The sequence below is a fragment of the Oryctolagus cuniculus genome, chromosome 8 (assembly GCF_051225735.1).
Source record: "Oryctolagus cuniculus isolate XC-2025 breed Fujian yellow rabbit chromosome 8, ASM5122573v1, whole genome shotgun sequence".
NCBI lineage: Eukaryota > Metazoa > Chordata > Mammalia > Lagomorpha > Leporidae > Oryctolagus > Oryctolagus cuniculus.
Window position 1 is genome coordinate 80085974 of NC_142874.1, and position 9920 is coordinate 80095893.

The 9920-nt window shown below is 38.2% G+C and overlaps 1 pseudogene; it reads right to left on the reverse strand.

The window, feature by feature from the left end:
* Window positions 1-4050: 4050 nt before the first annotated feature.
* Window positions 4051-4149, reverse strand: LOC149125063 (U2 spliceosomal RNA; annotated as a pseudogene).
* Window positions 4150-9920: the final 5771 nt, after the last annotated feature.

Consider the following 9920-nt stretch of genomic DNA (forward strand, 5'->3'; position numbering starts at 1 on the left):
CTTCTCCCCCCCACACACCCAGGTCAATTCCTTCTAGATTTTAAAAATACAGAATAGCACACCATCATACCACAATCATGTAATGCCCCCTTCTGGCTAAAGATTAAAGCACAACCTTTCTCCATAACTTGGTGTTGTTATCTGGGAAATTTCATGTTCTTTTAGTTCTTTTCTGTATATTTTCTTTGTAGTATTTGTTTCAATAATTTTTCACAGCCATTGTCATCAGCAAACAGCAATTTAAAGATATTCAGACAATCTAAACATAAATAGCAAAAAATATATTTCTTCTGTTATCATACCAAAAAAAAGGTAAATAGTCTTCCTGTAAATAACATCATTATAATTTCTAGGTTAAAAATGTTTTAAGTGGTGCTAAGAAATACGGAGACATTTAATGACAAATCTAGCCTTGATACAAATTCTAGTATGGAAATTGAACAGAATGCACATGGGGACTAAACATATAATTTTAATCAGGTTTACCACTTGATGGAGCTATAATGCTAGAGATGACACTTGAAAATCCATTATGTTTACATGGAAACAATCTTTTTGAGAAATGTAGAAAACTGTATAATCTTAATCAATATTTGGAATGTTAAACTAATTACTCTCTACCCTTGCCAAGTGTTTTCTGTAATGTATGAATAAGAAAACTTCATATACTCTTGGGCTATTATTAATAACTTGCTTATTTCTATTTTTATATAGAACATTTAAGGAGGCTATGCCTTTGGAAATACATATTGATAAGTAACAATGTAAGTATTTACTGGAAAGATATAATCTATTAACATTTAAGCAGTGATATCAGATTTTATAGATATCTATATGTGGGGATAGTGAGAAGAGAAAATGAATCTTGTTGGAGAACAGGCCTATAGAAAATCTTGGCTCTACCAAGCTAAACAGTGGCACAAAGGGTGAAGTGTTGGTCCCAGACAAACATAAAAAAATTCATATTATAATTTTTACAGACTCTATTCCTTACTAGAATGATTATATTTTGTAAACACAGGTCCATAATCCTGTATCTGAAAGCTTTGGGCTAATCATGCTTTAAAAATCATCTTCCTCTCAGAATTCCACAGTCTGTAGCACGTCTGGCATTGATCCATATGCTCTGATGTTGGTTTCTGTGTCCCTGAAGTGGTATACATTCAAGGAGATGTCACTGAAAGGACTGATGGACTAGGAGACTCCATCGAGACTGGATGGTGATCATCCCAGAGAGTGTAAGGCAGCTGCATGTAGCTTGTAACTAGCTACATGGGAAAGATGTAGGACCTTCCAGCCTGTGAAAAGTGCCTGTACACAGAGTACTCTAGTGACAGAAAGAAGGGTGATGTCAAAGAACAGCATGGATAGTGAAGACGCGCAGCAATAAGCCCAGTGACCAGTGGTAGGTAGAAGGTGTCACCTTGACGCCAGCAGAGGCTGCAGTGGCTCTCATTCGATCATGACCAGGGAATTTTAAGAGGGAAAAATCTGCTTTCCCCAGTGACTTTGAGTCTGGCTGTGAGGGTTGGCAGGGTGCTGGGAACACACCCAGGACTGCGAGGTGCCCCCATCCCCTCAACCTATCACAGGGTCCAGACCTCAAACTGCCATGGTGAAGCACTCAGAGGCAGTTGGTCCCAGGAGTGTCTCTTTTCTCTCTGTGGTTGGGGGAGGCTTGTAGTGCTGAAATTGGATCCTCTGCACCCCATGACTGTGGAAGTCTTGTATGTTGTGACTGTGGGAATTCTGTGACTGCCTATAGGGAGTGATGTGTAGCTGGGTCTCTGGGCAATCTCTGTGTCTGGAGTCAGAAGTGCATAGCTCTGTGACTGCCTGGGGTGGGTTATTGCAAAGGGGTCTGTGCTCAACTGAGAACTGTATAGATTCTTTGTGCAGTTCCTGTGCTAGCATGAGTGGGAGATGTACCCACTGTGGGCTAACCCTGGGCACTGATTGCTTTGGAAGATAGGAGGCAAGGTTGTGATCACATCAACACACACACAAACACACACAATGTCAACAATAGAGGAGATCTACCACATCAACTTGGGTGGCCCCCTGGATTCTTGCCACACACTTGAGCACTGACCAGAGCTCCCTAGTCCCACTCAGCACACACCTCTAGATAGTCAATAAAAGTGAAGACACTGCACTATGTCACAAAGGCAAAGTTCAAAGATAAAACCCATCAGAGGAGAAAACCAACAAGCATTTCCACAAATGCCTAAAAATAAATGCAGAAATACAAGAAACAAGGACAAGGAAGACAACATGACTCCCAAAATTAATACAACACTTCAATGTTTGAATGTGAAGGCAAAGATATTGATGAAATGACTGAAAATGAATTCAAAAGAATGATCATAAAATTACTCAGAAACACAGAGAAATAAATCCATGAGATAAATCCATACACAATATGGATGAAAAATTTTTCTGAGAGATTGAAATATTGAAGAGAAATCAAACTGAAACATTAGAAATGAGAACTCAGTATGTCAATAAAAATTACATTGGAAAGCTTCAACAACATACTTGGTGAGGTAAAAGAAAGATTATCAGAGCTAGAAGACAAGTCCTTGGAAATATTTCAGTCAGACAAAAAAGAAGAAGAAGAAAAAATTAAAAAAGTGGAAAGTATGTTCAAGATGTATGGGATACTATCAAAGACCAAACATACATATCTTAGGAGTTCCTGAAGGCATGGAAAGAAAGAATGGATTAGAAGAGCCATTCAGTGAAATAATAGAAACTTCCCTAGTATGGATAAAGACAGGGACATCCAAATACAGAAAGCATATATAACACCCCTAATAGACATGAACAGAAAAGACCTTCTCCACAGCACTTTATAGTCAAACATTCAACAGAAAGCATAAAGAAAAAATTCTAAAATATGTATGAGAGAAATGCTAGATTACCTTCAGAGGATCTACAATTAGACTAACAGCTCATTTCTCATCAGAAATTCTATAGACGTGGAGAAAATGGAAAGACATAGTAAAGTCTTAAAAGAAAGAAACTGTCAATCCACAATACTGTACCCAGCAAAGATCTCATTTATAAATGAAGGTTAAATAAAGACCTTCCACAACAAACAGAAATTGAAAGACTTTGTCACCAGTTGTCCAGCCTTACGAATGATTCTTAAGTATGTGCTATACACAGAAACACAGAAAGATAAGTCATCATTATGAAAGAATGAGAGGCAGAAAAAGTCTTAGTAAAAGTACAAAGGAAATTAAAATCAAATGATAGAAATATTTATGGAAAATAGTAAAACCAAATTATTATGTATCAATAATAACTTTGAATGCCAATTTCCTAAATTCTCTATTAAAAGATACTGACTGGTTAAATAGATTAAAAATAAGACCCATCTAGGCCCATCTATTTGCTGCCTACCAGAAACACATCTCACCAACAAAGATACATGAAGACTGAATGGATGGAAAAAGATATTCCATACTAATGGAAAGCAAACACAAGCAGGTTTAACCACACTAATATCATGCAAAATGGACTTGAGCACAAAAATCAATAAAAGAGACAAAGCAGAGCATTATATAATGGTGCTCAATTCAACAGGAAGATGTGACTATAGTAAATGTATATAAACCCAATGCCAGGGCACCTGACTATTTAAAACAAATGTTAATAGATAAAAAGGAAGCACAGACATCATTGCAATAGTGTGGGGGACTTCAACACTCCACTTTAATCAATGGACTGATCAACTAACTAGACAGAACATCAGCAAAGAAACAACAGAGCTAATTGACAGTATGGACCAAATGTAACTGACATCTACATAACATTTGATCCCACAATTGAAGAATACATATTCTTTTCATCAGTTCATGGAAATTTCTCTAGGATAGACCATATGTTAGGCCATAAAATAAGTCTCAGAAAATTAAAAAAAAAAAGAAACCATACCATGCATTTTTTCTGACCACAATGGAATGAAGCTGAAAATTAGCAACCTAAGAATCTCTAGAATGCATGCAAACATATGGAGACTGAACAACATTCTCCTGAATAAATAGTGGGTCATAGAAGAAATCAAAAGAGAAATAAAAAAAATTCTGGAAAGGCATAAAGATGATACTACACTTGATCTTAGCCAAAAGGCCGAGAAGCGATAGGCATAAAGATGATAATACAACATATCAAAACTTATGTAACATAGCAAAAAACAGTGTTAAGAGGAAAGTTTATAGCACTTGGTGTCTACATCAAGAAATTAGAAAGGTACCAAATAAATGAGCTACCAATGCATCTCAAAGACCTAAAACAACAACAACGCTGGTGCTGCGGCTCAATAGGCTAATCCTCCGCCTGTGGCGCTGGCACACGGGGTTCTAGTCCCAGTCGGGGCACCAGATTCTGTCCTGGTTGCTCCTCTTCCAGTCCAGCTCTCTGCTGTGGCCCAGGAGTACAGTGGAGGATGGCCCAAGTGTTTGGGCCCTGCACCCGCATGGGAGATCAGGAGAAGCACCTGGCTCCTGGCTTCGGATCGGCGCAGTGTGCTGCAGAGGCCATTGGGGGGGGGGTGAACCAACGGAAAAGGAAGACCTTTCTCTCTGTCTCTCTCACTGTCCACTCTGCCTGTCAAAAAACAACAACAAAAAAAAAACAAAACAAAAAACCGACAACAAATCAAACCCAATATTAGTAGGAAGAAAGAAATAATTAAAATAAGAGAAGAAATAAATAAAATTAAAACAAAAAATACTAAGGATCAGTGAAATGAAGAGCTTGTTTTCTAGAAAGATCAGCAAAATTGATACATCATTGACCCAGCTAACCCAAAAAAAAAAAAAAAAAAAGAGCCGGCGCCGTGGCTCAATAGGCTAATCCTCCACCTTGCGGCGCCGGCACACCGGGTTCTAGTCCCGGTTGGGGCGCCGGATTCTGTCCCGGTTGCCCCTCTTCCAGGCCAGCTCTCTGCTATGGCCAGGGAGTGCAGTGGAGGATGGCCCAGGTGCTTGGGCCCTGCACCCCATGGGAGACCAGGAAAAGCACCTGGATCCTGGCTCCTGCCATTGGATCAGCGCGGTGCGCCGGCTGCAGCGGCGGCCATTGGAGGGTGATCCAACGGCAAAAGGAAGACCTTTCTCTCTCTGTCTCTCTCTCTCACTGTCCACTCTGCCTGTCAAAAAAAAAAAAAAAAAAAAAAAAAAAAAAAAAACCACCAGAGGGAGGAGACCCAAATAAATAAAATCAGAGATGAAAAAGGAAATGTAAGAAAAGATACCACAGAAATAAAAAAAATCATCAGGGGTTACTACAAAGAGCTGTATGCCAACAAATCAGGAAACCTAGAAGAAATGGATAGATTCCTGAACACAAACAATGGAGGCATGAAGATACAGAAAACATAAACAAGCCAATAACCAAGACAGAGATTGAATCAGCAATGAAGACCCTCCCAACAAAGAAAAGCCCAGGTATGGATGGCTTCACTGCTGAATCCTATCAGACTTTTAAAGAACTAATTTCCAGTTCTTCCCAGAGTTCATGTTAACAGGAAGCTGAAATTGAAAGCAGAGGTGGGACTCTAACCCAGGCATTCTGATATGGGATGTGGGCACCTCAAGCAGCATCTTAACTTCTGTGACAAATGAACCCCATTTGAAATAAATACATTGTAGGATAAATTCCACAAGAATCAGATTTTGATATAGAGGTTGAGGGAAGGTCATCTGTCAGGATGTGCTCTTGGGAGCAACACCTGGAGAAGGAAGTTGAAAGATGCAAGACTAGGCAGAGGGATTGTTGACACAGGAGGCTTCAGGCAACTCCATGGGTTGCTCCAATTTGGCACAGTTCTTTCATTTCTTAAGATTTATTTTATTTATTTGAAAGGCAGAATTACAGATAGAAAAGGATAAGTGGAGAGAGTAAGAGAGAGAGAAAGAGAAAGGGGGGGGGGGTGGGAAACAGAGGTATCTCCCAGCCACTGGTTCACTTCCCAAATGGCTGCAACAACCAGGGTTGGGCTAGGCCTAAGGCAGAAGCCAGGAGTTTCATCCAGGTCTCCCACATACGTGCAGGGGCTAATACTTGGGCTATCCTCCATTGCTTGCCCAAGCGCATTAGTAGGGAGTTGAATTGGAAATGGAGCAGCTAGGACTCAAATCAATGCCCATATGTGATGCTGACATTGCAGCTGGCAGTTTAATTTACTACACAACAATACTATTCCCTGATTCCAAGTTTGGAGCAATTCTTTGGAGTTGTTCCAAATAAGGGTGAGGAAGACAAACCTTCACACCCCTGTGATCAATTATTGAATATAGGCTGCTGCTGTAAAAAAAGCACAATCTTGGATATTGCAGTTTGAGCAGAGCTCTCTCTCATTTCTCCCCATTCCCCTTCCCTCTTACACAACAAAGCTCAGGTGTACAGCAGTCTCAGCCAGGGAGAATAGTGGTCTCTGTCCTGTGGCTTTGCAGTTCTCCAGTGTTTGAGTCCATGTGTGCTCCAACATGCAACTTCAGGGAAGAGATTCACATGTCAGCAAATTAATCCGGATAATTAACAGAGTGACAGACTTTGGGGTTACATTTCTGTCATATTCAAACAAGTAGTCATATTTAAGACTATCCCATCTTTATGACCTCAAACACAAAGTATATATGTCATATAAAAATGGAATCACAGAGTCAGCAAAGCAGCGGAGTTTAGCTTGAAGTTGCTTCAGAGTATCTGAGATTGTATTTGCCTTAGAACAGTCCTGAGAATGTGAGAGAAAAATTGCTTACATTCATTACCATCTCCAATCTTGCACAGATAATGAGAAAAACTAGGGTAGGTGGTTTCTTGGGAATTTGTGGCTCAGGAAATTAAGTTGCTGCTACTAAGCCATCATCCCATATCAGAATGCTGTTTCAAATCCTGGCTACCCTTCTTCCAAACCAGTTTTCTGAAAATGCACCTGGTAAAGCAGTAGAAGATGACCCAAAGACTTGAGCCCTTGATATCCAAGTGGGAGACCCAGATGGAGTTACTGGCTCCTGGATTCAACCTGGTCAGATCTAGCTGTTGGAGTCATTTGGGGGAGTGAACCAGCAGATAGTAGATCTCTCTCTCTCTCTCTCTCTCTCTCTCTGTGTGTGTGTGTGTGTGTGTGTGTGGTTATCTTTCCCACTCTGACACTCTGCCTTTCAAATAAAAATAAATAAATAAACCTTTAAAAGCAAAAAGAAGCCTATGTATCAACATTTTTTCTGTTAAAGTATCAAGACTCTAAATTGTGTGATTTTTTAAAAATACATACATATGCTAAGCGTCTTCTTATACATTAATTCCTTGAAGCTATATATCCATTCTATGGGATATATATAGGGAAGAGTTTAATCTAGCTAGTTAACAGAAGTAATAAAAGAAACAAAATGTTTCCTGGAATATCTGGGAGAGCTGGAAAACCAGGCTTGGATGCTATACAGACAGAAATAGCACAGAAGGAAGGAAAAATCTCCCAACCAGGCCCCAGACTTGAAATTTACTCTGGAAGTTAAAAGGCATAAAGGAAATCATTGTTAATGACTTCATGAGAAACTACAAATGCATTAGAAAATATATTCAATATGTTCTCTCATCTTTCACATTGATCTTCATCCAAGTTCACAGCGATTATAAGAAACATGTCATTTATTCTTACATTAATTTTAGTTCTAATGATATTTAAACACATTTTGTAAATTATAAGACATTCAAAAAAGTAAGTTATTAATTAAAAGGGATGCATTATGCATTTGCTTACAAATTTGTTTTCTGTATATTTGTGCCATACTTTCTCTTTGGTAAGGAATATACCTCTGCCCCACAGATATCAGGCTTAGCCACATGACTCGATTTGGCCAGAGGATTGTGAACAGACATGACACACACCCATTCTAGCATGAGCATTGAATGCCTTGCCTGTGTTGGTTCTCTTCCCACTGAGCAGTTGTCCTCTGCTTTGAGAATATCACATCAGAGATGGAGCTTCTTCAGAAAATATCCAGGGGTTTGAGGAATCATGGAGCTTAACTGATCATCATGGAGTCCAGTGAAACACAGGCCTCAAGTTCCATCAAAAAAAAAAAGTGTCCTTTGGAAAGCCACTGAAGTTTTAAGCTCATTTTTTTTGTCATAGTAAAAGCTTATTTCTCTACAGGTGATCACTAATATTTTAAAGTAGTGTCAGATTTAGAAATTACTAAATCAGGAATTGTGGCAAAGGAAAATTGCTAAGATTAAAGGCTTATTGCTGATTGAATTTTATTTCCAGATATCTATATAAATGTATTTCTCACAATAAAAGATTTTATAACAAAAGACGAAGTATATTTCACAAGTCCTTTCGTTTATCAAAAGAGAATGTGCAGTATGCATAACACTTTTTCTCATATTATGTGAGCATCTTTATGGAATCTGCTGTGATATATCTCATGCAAATAAAATTGAAGGTATAATTCAGAAGTAGTGACATAGTATAGATTGCATCAAAATAATGGTAAAATTTCTATGAACTCAACCCTAAAATTATTACTGGGAATGCTCAAATAAAAGGTATTTTTCCTCTGAAAATACAAAAATAATTCAGAGTGTGGAAAATATAATTAAATGACAAACTTATATTGTCACACAAAATTTTTGAAATTCATGCATAATTTTTTCATAATACATGTTTTTTGATTAACTTTTTGATGTGTCCTGGTAATAACTCTTTGATAAAAGGGAGTAGATATTATATATCTAAATTTTTTTATAGTATCACTTATTGTTAGTTCCTTCACAGTTTACTTAATTTTAACTAATCAAGTAGATTTTGGGGAAGACATGAAGTTTTAAGTGTCAATACTGAGTAAGCATTAATTAAATTGATGAGAAAGCAAGAAAGAGCTTTAACACAGAATTTTTTTATTCTTTTTTTGGCAGGACTTTAAAACTGCATCTTGGGCTATAAATAATCCTTTAAAATTTACTTAAAAAGCAAAGTAGCAACTGGTTATGTTGTGAAGATCATGGATATATGTCCATAGGACACTATAAAAAACAAATACACTAATATGTAATATTATACACTGCCAGGATAAATTTTTCAGTGAGAATATCATATACATACATGATTCCAAGAAATATGAAAAAGTATATTTCTTTTTTTAAGGATTTATTTATTTACTTGAGAGGTGGAGTTGCAGACAGAGAGAGGGAGAGGCAGAGAGAGAGGGCTTCCGTTCTTTGGTTCACTCCCCAAATGGCAGCAACAGCCAGAGCTAGGCCAATCCAGAGCCAGGAGCCAGGAGCTTCCTCTCGGTGTCACACATAGGGGCAGAGGCCCAAGCACTTTGGCTGTCTTTTACTGCTTTCCCAGACCACAAGCAGGGAGCTGAATCAGAAGTGGAGCAACGAGGACTTGAAGTGGAGCCCATATGGGATGTTGGTGCCAGTGGCAGATGCTTAACCTAATATACCACAGCATCAGCCATGAAAAAGTATATTTCTATAGTAAAGTAATGACACAGTAAAATGTGACATGAATATATGGATATAACTTGCAATATTTAATATAGTAAATAAAGTTTACATTTATAATTATCTCTACATAATTAATGTTAGTATGATAGTGTTAGTTTAAAAATAAAACTTCTTTTGGGCTCTTCTCCTGGGAAAACAGGAGATGAGTTATGTTTCAGGTTAACTCAGTAGAAATACAAGTTATCCAACTCCATTCTGAACTATTTCCCTTCAATATTCTCTGACTACTGTTGATTAATCACTCTTGCCTTTGCCCACCCCCACCCCAGGATCAGTTCCTTCATTCACCAATCAATCCTGTCTAGAATGTCATTTACAAAAGGCAATGTCTCTAACCTCAGAAGGCAAAAGATGGCACCAGCACTGTAGTGCAGTGGGTTAACGCC